Genomic DNA, 22,651 nt, shown 5'->3' on the forward strand with positions numbered 1-22,651 from the left:
ATCACAGAAATATATCAACTTAAAAACTTGTATATATATTTTTTCTTAACTTAAGAGAACCGTGGGGTTCAAAGTTTCCAAAAAATCATGAAGTTGACACCATCACAAAAAACACACTGCTCTTCATTTCAGGAACAAAGAGTGAATGAGGAATGGAGACAAAAACAAAAAAAAAACGGAAATGGGAAGGGAAGTAAAATCCCCGTTTTCGGACATCTCCTAGGGAGTGCCTGATTAGAGAGGTTTACTTCCATCTGAAGATAAGTAATCACTTTGAAGGAAACACAGCCAGAGAGGATTCAAAGAGCCGAAATGTTATTGATAACATGCCAGTTAGACATGAAAGGGCCTTAAAACACAATACAAGGCGAACCATCATCTTAGGAAAACATACCCAGCTTAGTCATAAAGGCGAGGCTGCAGGTGAAGAGGGCAAAGAAATCCTTTCATCCGTACATGATGAGTGAGGGAGTTTATTTCCAGTGTGGATGAGGGCTTTACATGGGAGTGACATGTGTTTACCTTTTTGACAACTTCAGATCAGTTTCACATCTTTAAAAATAATGAGCTCAGTGACTTTCAGTCATCAGTAGACCAGTCCTTCAACAGCTGAGTCACCAGTTTCTCTTCAACTTCAAACGCTTTTTCTGAGAAGGTAATTTCCTGCTACTGAGCAAAAAAAATGGAGCCACCCCGGCACCACCAAGCAAACCAGATTGCGTATTGTTTGTAAAGTGTTTAAATGCAAACACAGTAGACAAACTGCTGATCCAATACAAAGATAACACGAGAAATGCAAACAGGATTCACACGGCATGGCTGCAGGGAAAAATCAACTTTGAGGACTGCTTTCTCATGAAAACGACCACTGCGGATACTCGAGGACTAATAATCCGTGAATCGAATTAAACGAACGGTTATCAGCAATTAAAATGATTCTCAATCTTAGGCTGAAGCTGCAAATGAAACCAGAGCAGACTGCAAATCGCACATTCTCATCTGCAGAGGAAAAACTGGGAGCAGCTGGCTTGACAGGAAAGACAGCATTTCAGACCTCTGGCCTGCTGAAGAGCCCTTGAACAAGATCATGGATACAACAGGTATTCCTCCATAACCAACATGGAGACACTTGAGGAACACATACAACACCTGCAAGGCTAACCGACACCGAGCTTTTTTTTTCTTAGATGTTATATTTGTCAAATTAGCGGTCTCGCCTGAGCTGCTTAAAAATCATTTTGAATTTAAAGTCAATTTCTGTTTTCAAATCGGAGACACTAAAAGTTATGTTTGGATTAATACAAATAAAGGGTAAAATGCCATATTTTAGAGGGATGTTGGCACGCTACATCTTTATCTTTTGTTTATTTTTCCTCAGTGCTTCTGTGCAAATGACCTTTTCGCAGAAAAGACTGAAATGCAAATCAAGGCAACACAGAGAGAGAGACTTCTCTCACTTTTGGTTGTCTCAATCTGTCACATGACTGAGCCCGGCATGTGGGAGAAGAAGAAGGAAAAAAAAAAAGAGAGAGACCTCCACAGTTGTAATTTAAGATGAAGTTAAGAGAGAATTAATAGTTTACAACTCTGTGGCGCCAAAGTATCAGTGCAACCAGCATGTGGAGGAGAGGGAAGAGGCGGGACGTAAACCCCGCCGGCACTTCAGAAGTGATTTTTGCAAGCAAAGCATCCAAAGTGAGTTACCTCAGTCAAACTGTGCAGTGCCTGTGAAGTGATGCCAGCTACTACCAGCACCACCAAGTTTGACTCACGCTCCACAGGAGGCCGCCGATGTGTGAGCAGGAGTGTGTGGCATTAAGCACCACCATGTACATACAGGAGCCTTGCAAAAAAATGTTACCTCCAAGGATCAGAAAAGACCACCCCCTTTACAGTACAATACACACACACACACACACACTGACACACACACACACACACACACACACACACAGGACCACCTACTGCACAGAGCAGCATGGCCCCATCGCTCTGCTGTACCTTACACACACACACACACACACACACACACACACACACAAACCCACCCGCACACATGCCATTCATTAAAGCTGTGTTCAAAGTGCCAAGAACAGGCAACCATTATGAGTCAATACCGTTGACACCAACACTCAGAGATGAAAAACCGTGCGCGTGTCTCAGTGTTACTATACTGCCGCCGCTCAGACCCAAAGAAAACTCTTAAACTAGCTGCTGGCGAATCCAAACGACCTCCATTAAAGGCTAAAAGAAGAGTCAGTCCTGTCAACTGTACACTATGTGTGGTCTCTTCAGTGAGTTTTCAGACTGGAGCAGCTTTTGTAATAAAGTAACACCGCTGGAAATAAACTGCAAGGGGGCTTAAGTATTGCCGGCTGCACTTTACACTAGACTGACATGAAGATTTTTTTACATTTAGCTCACCCCAAAATGACAGATTGACCATTCTCTTCCCTCCCTTTTGTGGTGCGTATGGTTATAAAAACACAGTCTGTCAGTACCTGTAGATCAGCTTTAGGGGAAAAATTATAATGACATTGTCAATTACGCTTTTTCTGCAGATGCAACCGCTGGTTTTATTAAATTCAATGACTTGGAAAGGCCTGTTGTTTCTGTGAAGATGCATGTAAATGCCTCTGCTGACATATACAGACGGGTGTTACGGGTGAATGACGCTCACAGAGGAGCTGGAGAACGTGTCACGGGAACCTGCATGTTTATCAAGCCTGGTTGATGGGACTCCTGTGAGGATGCAAATTTGATATATAAAAAGAATGAGGTCATAAATACTTTATTTAATTCATATAAGTAAAAAAAAAAGAAGAAAAAAAGACAGCCACGCAAACGTCTGCAAACGACGGCCATACCCGACCACTTACGTGCAGCCCAGAGAAGCACGTTCCAGCCTGAACTCACCGAGTAATTGGTGCTTTCACAAAGCTCATTGGAGTTTATGACATGGCAGTGAGAAGATAAATGACTTGCTGTGGAGTATTTCTTTAACAGTGTGAGAATGGATGCATGCAGTGAACAGTTCACATCAGAAACGACAATTCCTCTCAAAAGTTATTCTCCTTTATTCCATAAGTCCTGAGCAGAAGAACAAGAAGAAGCATCCTGATTGAGCCGTCGGATGAACGACTTCTCTGCAAGGTGACAAACTTCACCGTGTCCTGCAAATATTAAAAACTCCTCTTTCCTAAAACAATACATGTTCTTTCACTACACTGTAAACAGATGGACCAGTGGCTCTTCTGTTGGGTTTCTAAAACAGCTGCTGCTTTGAAGTTTTACATCACACTTGCTGTCATTGCATACGTGCATGCTGCATATAAAATGACTGTTACTTTCTTATCTGCTAACATCCAAAAAAAAAAAAAAAAAAAAAATAGCCTGTAACACTTCTGGTGATGATGTTAAAACCACTGAAATATCTGCTGCGTGGCGTCTGGCTTTATATCACAACTGACAACTAATGAACAGTGAATTGTGGAAAGGGCCACATGTAGACGGATGTCTGCAGCTTTGAACAAAAAGAGTTTAAAGACCTGGGCTCCGCCACAAGCCAGTACACTAGTTGCTCTTTCTTGTGAAGCCACAGACACAGATGTGTTATCGCTCTCATGTGCACCCCTCCCCCAGCCGGCAGGAGTTTCTCAGTCTCCAGGCGAAGCTATAAGTAGCCTTCTCATACTCTCTGCTGCCAGTCAGCACTTTTATAGCTGAATGAAAAAAGAAAAAAAAACAAAAAAAGGTCTTCGGCTGCACTTAAAACGCGACCTGTACTTCAGGTTGATGCTCGTCAAGTCAGAGCTACCGTGCAGTCCCCACCCCCCGAAGTGCTTTACTATAAACACTCGTCTTGTTCTCACATGGTTACTGTGCTTATCCAACGGAGTAATACTCAGTCATCAGTCTTGCTGCTGAGTAAAGTGGGATTGTGTTTACCAGAACCAGAGGGGAGAGTCTGGCTGCTCAGTTTCTCAGTCTGTGAAAGAGAAAGGGTGAGGCAGAGGAGGCAGAGGAGACAGTGTGGGCTTGCACTTGTTCAGACTGTGAGAACCACCAGAGTGACATCACTACTTTCCCACCAGAAAAACAGAAAGCAGTAACTATAAGGCCCTGGTTTGTCTGGCAGCTGCAGTTGTGCAGTTGATACCGCAAACATCATTATGATTTTTGTCTACCGGGATGAATAGAAACAATGGAGAGTGGAGGGACTTTAAGGCAGTCAAGTCATCAATGGCACAAACTGTGGGAAATATATATAAATCTTCTACGACGAGAATACAACATTCACGCTCAGAAGCCTCTTTACAATTGGTGATGGGCGTTGTTATTACAGGCTGCAACGACTGGCGCGCCTCCACTTCACTGTCGCAGACATCGTCTGTAGTCGTTCCTGCTTAGTTTGCCCAAAAAGGTGCTGTTGACAGTGAAGCTGAAACGACTAATAATGTTGTCAATATTTAATCAACCAAACAGAACTGCAACTGTTTTCATTATTCTTTGATCATTGTAGTTGTTTGATGGAGCAACTGAGGACTATCCTCAAAAAAAAAAAAAAATATCTTCCCTTGTTTTTACAGGTGCCTGGTAGTGACGTGGTACTACCACCAGAAGGTGGCAGTAAGGCACCCAAAGGCTGTTTACCAACCAACATTAGGCAAAGAAATAAGGAGAAGGAGAATATGTTGCCACCAGGTGTCGATCAAATGTGTGTGTGGCACCTTGAGATTAGATGCTATTGTGCAAACGGGGGAAACCTGGAAAGACGACGTAGCCGTCAAAAAGCCAACCAATATGACATACCAGTTAAAGTAAGTTTGATGTTCGACGTGATGCCAGCCCTCATCTTTGGACATTTGATAACATTTGTTGAGCCCGAGTTTTTGGCATGAGTGAATCTCTCTTTCTCTCTTTGTGTTTGTGTGCAGCGGTAGCAGGGGAGGATCTTTCAGTATTAGTCAAATAGTTCCAAGCAAAAACCAAATGGGTGTATTTGCTTAAAATGCTCATTCCTAAACAAAACATTCATAGACGTGACTGTGATTTTTTTTTTCCCCCTAAATGATTCATTTCTTAATAAAAACACAAAATAATCCTGTATAATCAGGAAAAAAAAATTGCATGGTGGCCCTGCTTCACAGTAAGAGAAGTAAAGAAAAGGTATAGGCGATTTCCAGGTTTTTCGGCGGCACACATTCATTCAAAGGAAACGTGTGCTGCTCTCTCAGAAGTGTAGATTGCGTGTGCTTTAAAGGGAAATGTGTTAAGAGACAAAGCTGCAGCACCACCCCCACAGCTGTAGGTATGGCTGCTGAGATAAGTGAAGCTGGCGGGACCCCACCCAGACTACTGGTTGCACACTCAGTACAAATGGGACACGAGGAAATTCAGTGCTCTTTCTGCCGGTCTCAAGACTGCTGGATTGTGATTGGCTGACGGGTATCCGTGATTCCTGTGTAAGCAAACATTTCCAGGAAAAGCTGGAGGACAGTTCAATGGTTAATGGAAAGTTGTTCAGGTTAAGCATGTGGAGCCACAAATAACACAGCTCGCTGTTATTCCTGTATGACCATGAAGAAGTCTCAGTTCAACTTAAACCCACATACGGGAGCTTCTCAGAATCTGGCAAACTGCACAATCCTGTAACTTCTGTGGCTTGACAGGATAAAAAAAACAAAACAAAAAAAAACAATCCAGCATACTGTAGCACACGGCAGCACAGTCGTACAGTGTCTAGACAGAGGACTAGACGGGACTCATTTCTCCAGGATTCCTGGATCCCTAAATCCTAAATGTATGCACTATTACTAAGAGGCTCGTTCCTGTCCAAATAAACTATGAATGATTCCTTGTTTCAAGCACAAACTAGATGGCAGACAAGTTTTTCTGCAGGAATTACAAGTCAGCCCAGTTTATTATGAGTCAATTCAAAAGTACTCAAAGCCACAAAGCCACAAAGAAAAGCAGCATGTCGAGTTAGATAAGTTGGGTACATCCATGAGATAACAAGTCCAGTAAGTGAGTCCGTGTCCTTAGACATGTTGTTATTTAGGACTTTTGGTAGGTTGTGTAAACACGACTGACTGCACAGACAGTGGCTGCGAGAACACTGAAGAGGAGCAGCGTGTCAGGGTCTCTGATATCCTGACACAATGACAGATAACAGTGATAACACAGAGGACAAGTAACACCCTGCTATGTAAGAACGAGTATTGTAATCCACAAGGAAACTGGATGTTTGTTCTTGTAACCATCTCCTTGTGATAATCATTAGTTTCACTTTTGCATTTGCAGAGGACTAATGAATGCATTTTCATACCATTAAAACGACCGCAAAAATTCTGCCCTCGTCAGGTGGTAAATCTGGCTTTCTGAACTGCTGAGCGGGGCATTTTAAGCTAGCAGGGTCAGCCATGCTGTTAACCTATTGTTGGGATTGAAAATGATCAGTTGTATAATCCTAAATGTGGCTGCAGTGTGGTTTAAATATCAGGGGGAATGTCGAGTAAGTGTAGCACAGGTAAGAGAAGCTTTAATGCATACCTGCAGCAGGTGTGTGTGTGTGCGTGTGCGTGTGCGTGTGCGTGTGCGTGCAGTTTGGGAAGGCCAGAATATATCACTGTGCTTCATGATAAAAGAATGTCTGTCATGGGAGGCACTGACTGAACTACGTTAAATACATAACCCATTATGATAGATTCTGAGTCTTGAAAGAAAACAGTGCGATTAATAGAGCTGTGCACAAAGGGATGACATAGATACAATGATTAAAGGGAATCCAATGACATCGCACGAGGCTAATTGAGCTGCTTTGGTTAGAGGCCTCAAGAGGGAGAAGACGAGGAGACAGAGAGAGCGCGGAGCGTACACGAATACGCAGAGTGAGAGCGACAATAATGACTTTTTTTTTTTTTCCCCATTGATGCTACTGTCAACCGAACCGTTTGCATTCCTTCCACAGGAGGGGCCGGAGTTAACGAGCTAATTACGTGAAAGACTTTGTTGATGCTCAACAAGCATTCAGACACAACCTGCTGGCTGTCCACACAGAAGGTCAAACATCGAGGAGCAACACATAAACTGACGCACGGGGCTGCCAGCGCCTCGATGATGTCATTGGCAGGCGGAGTATGCACTAAAAATAGCCAGCAGGTCTGTGTTGTCTTTGACTACTGTGGAGTTGGTTTCAGCTAAAAAAGACTCCCTACTGCAGCTAAGTATGACCAATGTGAATGCCAACTGTGTATCTGCCAGATTAGCAAGGTCTCTACAGTTTCCACAGAGGTGCCTGTAAGCCTCTGGTTCCCCAGTAATGGGCCATTATCAAGCAGGGAGCAGCCCAAAACAAACACAGGCCTGTGGCAGATAATGTCCTTTAGACGTCACTGCAGACGCACAGAGGCTGACATGTAGGAGACACGGCCGACGCAGGCGGAGAGGCCGTCGGGCAGCGTCTCTCTGTTCTGCCCTCTGGAAAACAAACAGGATTGTTGTCCAACAACTGCACAAAAGAAAAGCTTCGCGCAAGCCGAGCGGAGTTTGCTGCTGGAAATGCACGCAGGCAAGGAATGAATGGCGGGGCGGAGAGCCGTGGGCTTGCGGCTGAGACCGAGGGAGAGATACGAGTTTGTGTGTGTGTGTGTGTGTGTGTGTGTGTGTGTGTGTGTGCGTGCGTGCGTGCGTGCGTGATGGAGAGAGAGTTCAGCTGGAGAAAACAAGCTGTGCAGCTGTGTGTATGTTGTAGTTGGTCTCATTCCAAAAATCTGCAGCCGGCGACAGGAGCGCCGTAAAACTTAAAGCTATTGTGAGTGATTTGCCTTTCGCCTCGGTCCCTCCTGCCTCTGAAAGCTACTATTCATGACGAAGGCAGAGAGATACCACACAATGGATCTCCATTTCTGGCCCAACACTGCCCTGCCTATATGGAACAATAAACAAACGTATTCAGTCTTTCCCGTCTCCGCCCCTGAGCTGGACTGACTACATGTACGTTACTACTGCAGCAAAGGTGAAGTAGAGAAGGCCAAAGGTTTGCTCATATTGGCTGCCGGAGCTGATTTAAGAGGCGTTGAACCACAGCCGGCATGGATGGAATGATTGATATGGTTGGACGTCACGCAGATCACTGGAAAACAACGTGGCGGTCGTAAAGGAGCTTGGTTTTCAAGTAAAGAGGAAATGGGATTAGTCAGAGGAAGACATAAACAGAGATAGTGAGTGTGTGTGTGTGTGTGTGTGTGTGTGTGTGTGTGTGTGTGTGTGTGTATGTGTGTGTGTGTGTGTGTGTGTCAGAAGGTGCAAAGTTCATTTTAACAAGTGGATATTTGCCTGTGCCTTTTATGGTATCCAGGTGTACAAACATTATTTTTTAAAGCTACTTATGATTGATCATTATGTTAGATGCTGGATACTGTTACAGATTCAGTACTATAACTGTCATTGGACTGCCAAAGCAAGTCTTGCAGTTGAACCCTGAAATGATAGCAGCCACCAACTCTGTGCAACAGGACAAAGGGATGAGTGGAAAAATGCAGGCTGCATGATTTCCTCTTTAAGGAGGTTCACGTTAGAAATAGAGAGAAAGCAAACAGATTTATATTTCATCATAAAAGTTCAGCAAAAACTAATCTGTGAAGTTCCATTTTGAATTATTTAAAACTCTTGCTCGCAAGAGGCACAAGAAATGTCCCGAACAATGCATGAAGACCCGAGTTCAGAAGCTCCTCAGTCCTGCTGCAAAAAGAAAAGAGATACAAAGCTGTGCAGCCCCTGGACTCATTGTCAAACTTTCATAGAGCATTTCTATAAAGAAACAGAATATTAAGAAGAGTCTGGACAAAACAAGCAATTTAAAGATGTTACCTTTGGCTCTGAGAGATTTTTTTTTTGTAGGTTTTCGATCAGACAACATCTCAGCAATTTATCCTGCTCATAGTTTATTATCTAGATTTGGATTATAGAGTCAAAGTTACAAAAAAAAAAAAAAAAAAAAAAAAAAAGTCTGTATTCTGCGTGTGTACTATTTTTAATTATATTTTTTTTTGGTGAATATTTGTATGCATTGGGGTGTTTTATCTGTTATTACTCTGTTATTACAGTTTGTCAGCTATTTGCTATTAAAACAGTTATTGCCCATAAATGCAAATAGGCACAACTGAAACTGAAAATGGAGAAACACTGAGCACCTGCAGCCACATTTCAGAACACTCCTGTTGCACGACGCATTAGTGATTGTTTTGCCACCGCTTCAGTAAATCAGTGGATATCCGAGAGGCTATGCTAACTTTAGTGTGTCATGCTCACGATGAAATTTATTTGTCGAGTAACTGCTGACCTTTGTTCTCACAGGTCAAAGTTCAACAGGCCAGCAGGGACAGTGTGGAGTTTCTTTTTCTGTTCCGAGTCTGAAGTAGTTCCCTCATTTAAGTGAAACTCGGATGAGACAAAAGAAAAGGGTGCAGATATTATGGTAAAGAGGAGGTGAAACCTGAAATGTGTCAGGGGGTTGACGCTCGTGTAAAAAAAACCAACAGAAACTTGCTCTTGTCCCATTTTAAAAAGTAGCAGCTCTTTCAAACCTGAGCCTTTCCTCGCACAAAGTGTGGGATAAATTTAGGATTTATCTGTAGCACTGACTGCATGTTGTATTTCAGAACCCAACGATCCACATCTTCTGCAAGTCACCGGGAACATTTCTGAACAAGCAGGGACAAGAATGACAAGCATGTGGGAAGTGAACCGATTACTGCACGTGATGACTCAAGAAATGTGGCATGAGGAAGAATCTCATGCCAGCGTGCACACACACACACACACACACACACACACACACACACACACACACACACACACACACACACACACACACACACACACACACACAAATCAGGAACAAGTTCGGAGACTGTCTGTAAAGTGAGAACTGCTGATGTTCAGTTGGAGTTAGAGAAATGCAACAGTCACGCTGACAAATGCACATTCATGATGTTATTCTGACAGGGACAAACAATGAAGTCTTATCAGACTTCATCTCAACTGTATTGCATATTCCAAATTAATTATCACTATCAGGTCATCATTGCATACTCACAGTAAACTCAGTAGGCATTTGCTGTACCACCAGCTCAAAGTCCAGGCAACTGATTGTACGATCACTTTATGACAAAAGGTGAAGGCCTCGGTCAGAGCTGAGTGGAAAAGGGACGAGGTCAGGACAAAGGGCCAGTAAAGTAATCAGTATGGAGCTCTGTAAATTGTGTCACACAGCTCAGAAAGTAACAAGTGGAGGGTTTTTACCAAATCAGAACAAGAAGGTAAATGAAACAGACTTTCCTGCTATTGTTAAAGCCTACAAGAACTCATTGTACTCTCCTATTTGGAAAACCCACCTATCGCCACCTGGCTCCAATAATGTATTGCTGGACTTCCATAAAGTTGACCCACAAGAGTCAGATTAAAAAATTAAAAAATGTAAGCAGCCGAAGCCAAAATATCCAGATTTTTATGTCTGTTTATGATCACTCTAGAATAAAACACTGGGTCATACATTTCCCATTATGCAACTCAATTTCTGTTTCAAATAAAAGTCTCAACACACATAACCCAGATGCTCCTTCTGATGGGCAAACTGAAAAGCACATGTGAAATCGGTGGAGTACATAAGAAATTCAGAATCATGCAGAAGGACAAGAGCGTGACAGGATTTCATCACTGCATAAAATCCCAACAAAACAACCCAGAAGAAGATGAAAGAATCCTAATGTCACTGAGGATGTTACACAAGGGGGAACTTAAAATGACAACAGGGAACACAAATACGAGTCGGAAAGTTTTTAGTTTTTTTTTTTTTTCCAAACATCTTGAGTTACAAATAGAAGCGCGTGGCACAAGGAAGAAATTATCCTGATTACATTCAACACTGTTGGACACAATTGAGATGATTCAATGTGGTTATAAGATATTTAAGACAGTGAGGAATGAAAACTGAAATTATGATATACGTCAAGACTGAGCCATTCACTTGCACGCAGACGGATTGACTTACAACAACCCTCCCCACCTACACAAACACACACACACACACACACACACACAAAGGAGTCTGAGTTACTATTAATCAGGAGCCACATGAAAGGCTGCTCCTCCCTCCAGCCACTGCGACTCTGTTCATCTCACAGTTTCAAAGACATGTCGGGTGGAGGAAGAGGCTCACACTGTGGGTCACACTGAGGCCACTTCCTCTGCCGCCCACCCCGAATCCCTTCCAAAATTATGTCTGCCTCCTCATCCTCCCTCAGTCTGCCTTTACTTCCTTTCTCGTCACGCTCCGTCCATTTCTCAGCACAAGTAGGTCACTAGGTCCACCTGGCTCATTCATGCAAATAATCTTTTTTTTTGTTTGTTTAAAACAGATTGTAGATACACCACCGGAGTTTAAATCCATTGTATGTCCATAGACAGCTCAAGTGTGCTTTTCTAAACGGTGCCATCAAAAAGAAAATCTAAAACAAAACTCAACTGTTGTAAAGTCAGAAGTGCTTCAACATACGGGGGTGGGGGGCTGCACACAGAGATGTCATTGTTTTTTCTTTTCAGATGGAGCCAGTATGAAATGTCTTAACTGCAGATTTTGCGACTGATTGCTCATGTTGAGCAAAACAAAATTGCTCCACATAATCAGATAACACTAGTTTTCCAATAAGAGGCGTGTCGAGAGTGAACATTGCTTATTTGGCACAGTTCAGAGAGGTAATTGCACAAGGAGCCACTGCACGACAAGCATTCCAGGACAAAATGCGACGCCTTGTTCTACCGTGTACCGTGAAGAAAAGAAGAGACTAAATGACTCTATAAATCACGGTCAAACAAAGCCGTGGAGTGCTTTAAAAGTGAATGAATCTGACAGAGTGTGAATGAGGCACCTGATCTGAGCAAAGGGGGAGACAACTGAGGCTGCGGACGAGGACACAGGCGGTGATTGTGCATCCCTTGGACACCTGTTTGTGCTCCAGAAAGAAGAACAGCGAGGCATCGGACAAAAAAGTGTGGGGCCCAGGCGACTTTCAAGGGGACAGTTTCCTCTCTCAAACACAGCCCGGTCACTTGTGGATGCACATAGCTACAGGTGTCGGGCCTCCTTTTTTTTTTTTTTTCCTCAGAGTCCCAACTAGGCCTCAGTGAGGAAGCACACACACTGGCCTTTGTTTGGGATGCCAGCAAACTTCCCCATAGACTCATAAAGAGCTCTAAAGAAATGAAGGAATGCATCAAAGTGACACTGTTTCTCTCTCACCCAGACAGCTGAATTTACATGCCGATTCCACCATAAGCATTATGAATGATTCATCTGTCAGTGGAGCCTTGAAGCTGGACTGCATGCTTCTCCTGCATCTCAAACTTCCCCCCAGTTAAAAGCACATGCTGCTGAATGAAATCCACACTCTCCTAGAACAATTATCTATATCCACAACTCCTAGATATGTGTACCATCACACATATTTGATAACAAATTACACCTCAAAGGGATATCCATTCCTATTCTTCCTTACCTGTCTGACAGGATGTTGCTTTACTGGACTGCCCCCTCCCCTTCCTCTGACAGAAAATGCCCATATTTGGGCCACGGTCTTATGAAATGCTCTGCCTGTCAGAGGAAATAACATACGAAGAGAGTTTGTGACCTTACACAAGGTATGGCTTCCTGTGAGTGGGAGTGCTTCAAAGCATTTCACCCAGTCCAACCAGGAAAAAGCAAAGCCTTTACTATATCTGCACACTCACATGCACAGGAAGCTGTACGGTTTTATAGGCAATCACACGCAGCAATCCCAGTGTTGGAATGCGGAAGGTCTTATCATAGTTTGGGTTTCATTTATGCTAAAATGCATCCATGAAGATACATAGAGGATGCATTATATTGCAAAACCAAGAAGTCCTCAATAAAGAACCAGTAATCATTATGGCAATCAATATATCGATTGGTTATTCACAAAACATATAGGATTCGGTCTGTACATGTTCTGCAATGTCCCCGTGTTAAGAGACATTACTTGCTGTTTGCATAATTATATTTAATTTAGAAAACATATTTTTATGGCAGCATAATTTCACAGACATGTGTTTATCAGTTTACATTAGTGCTTATCATCTTTAGTTTTGCTCTTCGCGGCTTTTCTTAAATTCTGAAACGTTGTAACTGCCTTTGGCTACATGTCTGAAATTGTTGTACCTGCAGTTGTGTTACCAACAAACAGCAGATGATCAGGACAGTTTAGCTCATCTGTCTGCCTTTTGTTTTAATGACACTCTGCTTGCATTGGTTACTATAGAGTCCTTCCAGTAAATAATCCGGACCGTAACCTGATCTGTACGCACTATCTGAGCCGTCTGACAGGGTGAATAGCTGAAAACTGAAGCACGTCACGGGTGCAACACACACAAAACACACAACACACTCTCAACCTGCAGGAAAAGGTGTCTTGCACGCACGCACGCACGCACACACACACGTTCTGTCTCTCAGGATAATAAACAGAAATGGTTGAAAAACAATGGAAAAGTTTAGCGTGTGTTTGGGCCACCTGGCAGTGCCAAAGTGACAGATGGTGGATGTGTGATGTGAGAGAAAGTGTGTGTTGAGAAGATAGGAAGGTTGGTATCAAGTAGACACGGGGAATAATGTAAACTTTTTCATTCAAATTTGAAAGAGTAAAGTGATGGCTAAACACTGCTCTCCAGTAGCTTGTCAAAGTTTGGCCACCTTTTTAGGTTTGAGCAAGAAGAGGGAGGCAGAAACCGGTCAGAGTGCGCCACCATGTGGCAGAAAGACGATACTGTAGTAAAGGTACTGACGTTTGGATGATGATTACCATGTTATATTAGTGGACTTCAAGAGCCAAAGAAGTTCAGGGCTGTTTTCTATAGTGGTCCCAAGTTGTATGGTCTACTTTAAACTGGTGAAGCAGTCCACTGTTCTTTCCTGCTCACTATTATTCACTAAATATCCCACACAGAGGACCAGTGTTTCCTCTTGTTCATCCTCACTACCACACAAGGCCCTGGCTTCAAATTACGTTAAGTATTCAAACACGCGCACACACACAGCTCTAGCTCTAACAGCAAAAACCCACAAAATGTGCTTTAAGGGCCGACGTTCTGCGAGAGAGACAGTGTGTGTTTGTTCTTCCAGAGAGCTGCTGGGTGTGAGGACACTGACAAACATCATCCGCTCCTGTGACATTACCACTGAGGAAGAGGGGTGTATCCTCACATTTCATATGATGTTTTTACTTTTGAAAAATTGGCAACAATTTCATGTTATGATCACCTCTGCATTAAATCATGAACTGGTATTTTACAGCATTTTCAAACCCATCCCCTCCCACTTCAACCCACCCAGTCACACTCAAGATGAACCTGTTGGTGGGCAACAGAGAGAAGTCCCTGCAGGTGGCAATTTGAAGATCACAATGGGCCTACAAATAGACCTTCTATTGTCAACACGGATCTATAAATAAAATATTCTCCCCGTCTCACTCGTTTACACTTACATCCTGCTGTCTGTCCACTGCCCTTATGAACGGAAACACACACACAAACATTCAGAGCCCTGTCATGCTGGACTGAATCGTGGTGACATGGTTCAATGTTAAAGGAGCAGTGTTTGTCCACTCTGAGCTCCTGTAGAAACATGGCGGTGCTCTGTGGAAGAGGACCTGCTCCATATGAAGCCATGAAGGACTCATTCTATGGTAACGAAAACACAAAAAGTCTTAGTTTCAGGTGATTATACACTCATGAAAACATGATTATATTATATTTCACTCCTGAATCCTACACACTGAACCTTTATGTAGGTCTGTCGATTTACGGGTAAAGGCTCAAACTGTAATTTTTTTTTTAATTCATATTTTAAGTGTATCCACATGCATAATTTAAAGGTTTAATAGTTGGAAATACAGCTGAAACTCATTGTTTTAGGATTTATTGATTAATTAGACAGACAGGTTTTTACAGTATACACTCAGCAGCAGATACAAAAATGTACAAGAACACCACTAGACAGGGCAATATGTTGACATGGAGGACAGCAGGCCACGGATTGCATCATAGATGGCAGATATAAGACTTCCTATATGTCATCTGTAAAACCTCAGAAAACAGAAGAAATGCTCATCACAGTTTTACAGAGGTGAAACATTATATTTTGTCCCATCTGTTAACTTATGAAGCGTCTCATGAATACCGCTGAGGAGGAAGCAACACTTACCACTCCTAAACTAACCTTGACAGTTTGAGGGAAAGCTTCAAATGTAACCTCACATCAGTGTCTACCAGGAACTTCAACCTTGGACATAGTTTACACTCTAAACATACCTGTCTTATCGGCTTCGCTGTCTCTGTCCAATCAGAGCTGAGGATGAACAGCTACGTACCGGCAGCAATCTGAGGCCTCCTGAACAACCTCAATAAAATAATAGTCTTGATATGTTAACTTGTTTACATTTATATACCCTGTAAGGAAAAGGATTATTTTACACCTATCAAAATGTATAAAACTTATTTATCTTAAGAGATATGGAAAAATTACAAGAAGATGATATCCTAAAATCGGATTGGTTTAATAACCATTTAGACAAAGGATGGATAATATATCATGTATGATGTTTGTTCACAGTTCTCTATCGCTAAACAGTTCAAAAATAAAACTAATTCAAACAAAACGCGATGCCAAGCTGACTGTTCATTTATATATTCTATTTTTTCTCGCACCAGTAAAAACCAAAGAGCTCAGAATCCACACACTGGTTTTACTCATAAGATTCCTAAACACCCAAAAAATATTCCCACAAAAGCTTGTTTTCATATGGAGAGGTATTTCGGATTTCCCTGTTAGATCATGACATGTTATCACAGGCCACCCAAACGCTTCGAAGGCACAAACAGGTTCCTAGATACCATAAACTGTCAGGAGTTACTGTTTTAATCTACTTTATCATGTGTTGTTTTAAACAAAAATCAGTGAAAATAACTTTAGCCCAAACTGTTTTTTTTACTGTGGCCAAATTCAGTGAGCAGAATTTGAGCTGGAAAAGTCTCCACTCAGCATGCAGATGATGAAAAAAGTTGCTTTTGTCAGTCAATCTGAGTCAGTGTTTTGTTTGTGACTGCTTCTAAGGCTGAAAATCTCAGGCAATTTATATAATCAGTCCATTTAAAGTCATTTATCAAGGAAAAATTACCCATAATCACAAATCTGAGTTTCTTAAAAGTGAATAATTATCCTGTACTACATGTCACTGTTAATTTTGAGGGCTTTTGCTGATCAGACAAAACAAAATCATTTAAATATGTCTGTCAGGGAAAATTAAAAGATGCACAATAAGTTGCTGTGCTAGTTGTTCCCTTAATAACTGGGCTTTAAATGATTAGATCACGTTTTAACTCATTTTATTTGCAAAAGAAAACTCAAAGAACATTGTTCCTACGCTGCTGAGTGACATTTATTTGAGAATAAAACTAAGTTAAACCTGAAGGAGGACATTTAAGATGACCTCAATAGGTGTTGAAGAGGAAGTTGTGGGTATAAAGTGCTTCATATAGATTTTAGGTACTCCATATTTGGGTGGCGGCCCCGGTTCTACTTTTGTGGCTGATAAGACTCTCCTCCACTCAGACTGACAAACAAATCTATCTGAACATGAGCACTTCTTTTGTGACAATGAATCAGAATCATAAAATCTTGACACATTCTCAGCAACGAGGGGAAATTAGGTCTGGTAAACTACCTTTCCTCCCTATCTGAGATGGTTGCCGTGACAACACTTCCTACTTGGCGAATGTGAACATCTGATGTTGATGTCAACCTGATTAGTACGTGAGCACTTGCAGTTCCTGTCTTCCTGAAGTCAGCAGTGGAAAAATCGACCTTCATCTTTCCTTAACTTTATGCAGTAACATTTCACTTCCTGCAGTTTAAAGATGCAAAAATAAATAAAGCAATTTCTTGGAAAAATGACTCCGCTTTCGACGGTACATGTTACCGAGTTGGCCTATTTTGAGATCACAGAAAGGGATCAAGTAACGCTTGGTATTTCATAAAAGCAAGTAATTCTGCTGCCAAACCAACAGATGGGTGTGACTGTATATCCGCAGTGTCACCACCACTCCTCTCAGTACATCTGCTCCTGGGTAGGGTGGAATTCAAGCAAACCAGACACTGTAGGCAAGGCCTTGTGACTACCAACACACACAATGCAGAGCATACACAGACACACACCACAAATACCGAGCTGGGAAAGCCTTTGAGGTCTAGTCTACTACTGCATCTCTACAGACCTCTGAACTGCAGAAAGATCTTTGAGAGAGGAAAAGCTGTGGAGTTCTTGTTACTGTGTGTGTGTAGTTTGCGCAACGTTTAAACGAGTCTTAGGCAAAAAAAAAAAATGTTATTAAGATGACTTTTAGTGGAGCTTTGTCAGGCACACGTTTAGACCTTCAATCCGACATTATGGACGACTGTCAAATAACGTTTTTCAGAAAATCAATTGAAAAAAACATTGATGGAAAATTTAACCAGACTGCAATGTTTAATTATTTTCCCAATTTAATTTAAATACCGGACAAATCAAGTTACTTCATCATATTGATACAGAAAGGACAGAAATATAATGTAGTAATATATATATATATATATATATAATATATAATATAAGTAGTGCCAGATATTGATTAGATCCTGTTTAGAGAAACTGTTTGTTCTTCTTGCAGTACTTTTCATATTTCTGTCAAAGTTGACATCAAATGTCTCAGATTCATAATCTTGTTCACTATAATCAAATGGTTCCTGAGATCAATACAAATGTTGCCATTTTTAGAATATATCTTTCTGAATTAAAAAAAAGTTTATCATTTAAACTACGTATGGTTTTGTCAATAAAATATCAGAAATAATGAAAAATGTCTATCAGAGTTTTGCAGCGTTCAATGTGAATTTCTTCAATGTTATGTTTGAAGCCAACAGCCAGAGATACTCAGTGTGCCATCATAAAACAGAGAAGAGCAGAAAATATTCCAGACGACCAGAGAATGATTGGTATTTTCACCAATCATGAGAATGTTTTAGGGCTTCATTATTTTACAGTTGCCGGTTAATTTTCTTTCTAAAAACTAATTCAGTGATTCCCAAACTTTGTGCCACCAACGGGACACACGAGCCCTGGAATGCTCTAATTAATAAAAGTAGTCTTTGATTTTGAAACATTATTTATTATTATTAATGATTTAGTCTTTCTTGGGCAACGGCGTGGTTACATTATTTAATGAAAAAAATTGTTGTATCTGCAGGGAGAAGGCATATTTGGTGAATTTGGTTTTGGTACACACGATCTGAAATGTTTGAGAACCTCTGAACTAACTGATTAACGGACTGATCCTTTCGATAACTATTGTAAACATGTTACATTGCTTTGAAAACGAACCAAAACTGAAACAACATCAGAACAATACATTTTTTTAAATGCGTCTCTACATAAGGACGGATCAAAACGAGGCTCCAAGTTGACATCGTGAGTCAATCAATACACGTCTGATTTGAATTTGGTCCGTTGCCATTTGTTTTTATGGGCTCTCTTGTACGACAAGCGCTTTACAGACGATTGGATCTTTAAGCACCTAAAAAAAATGTACATGAATTTCAGCCAGACGGAGAAAACTGTGACTATTTGATTTCCTCACTGAAGGTGGATCGTCATTCTGGTGCGCTGTGGTCAAAACCTTGACAACATTCAGTTAGCTGTCATTAAAAAGCTCACATCATCTCTGTGAGAAGCACAACCATCAAACTCTTACTACACTCACTAATCAAGATAGTTGTTAATTAGCTTTCTATTAATCGACTAATGTTAATAATAGCCTAATTACGTAAGCTCTAAATAGCCCTGTACACGACAGAAATCAGTGTTTCCAAAAGTGCGTAGCTACGTTATCACTATAAGAGTTAGAAACAGAGTGTGAATGAACTCTTTGATGTTATAACATATACTTTAGAAGATGTACTTTTAGAAACATATACTTTACTTGTTAGCCTGTTAAATGTGTGTGTGCGTGTGCGTGCGTGTGTGTGTGTGTGTGTGTGCGCGTGTGTGTGTCATATTGAGAAAATATGTGAATCACTCAACCCAGAAAGGAAGTAGTAAGATCACTGAGGCAAGCACACACACGCACACACACGCACACACACACACACACACACACACACACACACACACACCGAGTCCTGCTTCGACAAACTCTGCACTGCCGGGAATCCGCACACAACACGATGAGGAAACAGATCCTGGCTGACGAGAGGCTCGGCCGGTGGCCTCCACTACCTCTTCCTCCTGCCTGTTTGTCAAAAGCTCATCTGGAGAGCTGCCGATCGAGTCGGGCAGCATTCTGTGTCTTAGAGGTGCGTGCCGCTTCCAGAGCAGCCGGTTCACTGAGAAGGTATTACAGCATGGGTTACAGCTGCGTGTGCCACATTCCACATGATCCCAACAGTTCATTCCTTGTTCCACAAGTTAAACTCACGGGGAGACAGAGGGAGGAGATTCAAAATCGATCCCGCACTCGGTGTCAAGCTGTGCAGGAAGTTCCCTTCCACGTCTTTTTCTCATCTGATCCTCGCGTTAAGCAGGGCTTTCTTCCCATCTCAAACACTGACCTCCCTCCCTCCCTCCCTCCTCCTCTTCCTCCTCCTCCGGCTGCTAATCAATTTACATGCATCACACGTCACGTTAAATCCTGCCAGCAATCCGGGCTAACCTAGTCACACAACTCCGAATGCAACCCGTGCCACCAAAAGCTGGTAGAGAGAGGTAATGAGTTCTAGAGATGGAGTCTGTCGGTCACATGTTCTTACCGCAATATGAAAAACATCTCAATAAGCATCATTGGAGGAACTGTGGTTCTACTATAATTCATGTGAATGTACAGATTTTTTGCCAATACGGGGGGGGGGGGGGGGGGGGGGGGGGGGGTGTCTGTTTCAAAGACCTGCAGCAGACAGCCTTGTGACCGGACCCAACAGCAAAGGACAAGGCAGCCGTTCATGGGTGTCGTCACCTTCACTTCTTCACAACAACACGAAGCTGCACGATCCTGCTACAAAAGAGCACGTTAGTGTGACAGACTTTGTTGCACTTGTTCATGTCTGCGTGTTTGTATCTTCTAAATCCCGAGGCACTTCTTCTTGGCTGGCGTCTGTCACAAGCTCCTTCAAAATAAAGACACCGATTCAAGCCACGCCACGCCACGCCACAGGAGCGGTGCGCTCCTCCTCAGCTCCCAGTGTGTGCGGTGTGACCCACTCATGACGACGAGAGTCGAGAGGAGACTTTGATGGCGGTGAATGGGGTACTAATGAGTTGGCCTTATCAATGGCCAGTCTGTATTCTGTCCTCCTAACGGCCGGGGGGGGGGGGGGGGGGGGGGACACATCAACAGAACTGTTGATGTCCCATGTAAACATCTCATCCAGCTCCCTGTGTGGTGGGCCTCCAGCATCAAACATCACACCAGGCTCATAAGCTCATTGGCTCATGCTGGGCTACACCAGCCACTACCTGTTGCATAACCGACTAATGAGAAGGAAGTGGCTGGTCTACATCTTTCTAAAAGTGCTGTTCTGCTCAGAAATAATCCGTTTCAAAAATAAATGTGGCAAAACATGAGGGTTAAGGTGGGGGGGGGGGGGCCTTTGGGGAATAATCCGGGGGAGAGAAGGCCGAGGCAGCAGCAGCTGAGTGAGCCTTCAGCTCAGGCTGTCACCTGTTGAATGCCACATTCGCGAAACAATCCGTGTTTGCCTGCGTGTGCGTGTGTGCGTGTGCGTGTGTGTGTGTGTGTGTGCGTGCGTGCGTGCGCGGCCACTGGACATGAAGTACATGAAACACCCGCTGGGTCAAAATGCGCTGCGGTGCCACCAAAAAGTGTTGCACAAACGGATGAGCACCGTGAAAGCTGGCAGCTGACAGTAAATGTGTAAAAGAACAACAGACCGAGAAACCAACTGTTGCTTCGGCAAAAAATAAAATAAATAAATAAAAAGCGCGTCACGTCGGCTGTTTATGTGACATTTTTTTTATCGACATATGTCAGTCTTACCTGGCCGCTCGAGCAGTGTCTCCTTTCACTGAAGCCAAACTGTATCCGTCAACAGACTGGGAGGAGACCTTTCCCGCTGCTCTGTCGCTCACGGCGCAGTGTCACAACTACAGTAATGTGTTCACAGCCACAGACCGAGAGATGGAGAGAGAGAGAGAGATGGAGGGGGGGGGGGGGAGAAGAAAAAAAAAAACAGCTGGACGCGGAGCTCACTGTCGACTTCAAAGCTGCCGATGCCTCGCGCGCGCTCTCACTTTCGGCTTGACAGTCGGTGTCAATGTTTTGAATCGTCGTTTTACTTTTTCTTCTTCGCCAGTACGTCCGGTCTCCCCGCCTCTCCTTTTTCCTTTCCTCCTCCACTTTGGATGCTTCGCGACGACAGCAGCCGAATTTTGTCGGGAGGGGAGAGGCGGACCAAACCGAGACTCAAGCGTCAAACTCGCTCCTTGTTGACGTTTTACTTCCGGGGATTTTCACAATAAAACCCAGCTGTCCTTTCAATTTTTTTTTTTTTTTTTTTTATAAAAGTCAAGTAAAGAGTTACGGTTGCTCGTATGTTTTTGAAGGAAGGAAACTATTCACAACACGGCAGTGCTACCATTGAGTGTCCTCACGCACTGTACCTATGTACAACTTTTAGGTAGCTGTACTTTACTTGAGTGTATAAATTTGATGCTACTTTATACTTCCACTTTACTACATTTATTTGGCAGGTTTTTGGTTTTTTTACTTTTCAAATGAGGATCTGACACAAGAAGTAGAAATAGTTTTTAAAATATATCACATATATGTCGATAGCTCCACCAAACAGCAGTTTTTCCCTCTCAATAAATGTTCAACTGATCCAACATCTAACCAAAATCAAAGAGTTGAGAAAAAAGTCTAAAAACTGAAAACAGATTTGTGGATCAGAACTTTTTTTCTCTCCCTCTCTCCCAGTAATTTATCCTCTGTCCCTGAATATAAAACTGGATATAAAGTAGTTCAAACCAGCTCCACCTGCAGCAGCTACAACAGTAACATGCTGCTTCACTATTAATAGTATTAATATATCAGTCAGAGGGACCAAACCAGGACTTTTACTGTAATATAGTAAAAGTACATAAATAGTAGCAGCAAAATGTAATGAAAAAAATGATTTCTCATGCAGGACTTTTACTTGTGAAGGAGAAATTTAACTTTAAGTACAGGATCGTAATACTTATTTCACTAGTAGCGTCATCTACCTGATAAATGATAAGCATGAAAAGCTAACTCTAATGTCCAGATGGATGAGTGTTAATCAATTTAGGGATGAAAGGGTAGGTAAAGGAAGGAAAGGGAGAAGCCTGGAGAGTGTCTTTAAAGGAGACTTATCTTGCTGGCCAATCAAAGGCAGAGTTCCACAGTAGCATTCAAACAGGTCCAAGAGGTAGTTAAACAGATTCAGTTCAGTTCACCTGCTCCAGGGATCCACGCAGCTTCAACAATACTTTGTTCTCCAGAAAGGTTTGAA

At 42.4% G+C, this 22,651-nt stretch overlaps 1 protein-coding gene across 1 annotated transcript in view; it reads right to left on the bottom strand.

Moving 5' to 3' along the window:
• Window positions 1-21,964, bottom strand: part of gng12a (guanine nucleotide binding protein (G protein), gamma 12a) — a 28,286-nt gene extending 6,322 nt beyond the window's left edge. Inside the window, exon 1 of the mRNA XM_069139554.1 lies at window positions 21,157-21,964. The gene's annotated coding sequence lies outside the window, so the exon portion shown is untranslated. The remainder of the gene's footprint in view (window positions 1-21,156) is intronic.
• Window positions 21,965-22,651: the final 687 nt, after the last annotated feature.

The sequence above is a fragment of the Embiotoca jacksoni genome, unplaced genomic scaffold (genome assembly GCF_022577435.1).
Source record: "Embiotoca jacksoni isolate LCO1_2020_lvr unplaced genomic scaffold, fEmbJac1.0.p SCAF_83, whole genome shotgun sequence".
In the NCBI taxonomy this organism is placed as follows: Eukaryota; Metazoa; Chordata; class Actinopteri; family Embiotocidae; genus Embiotoca; species Embiotoca jacksoni.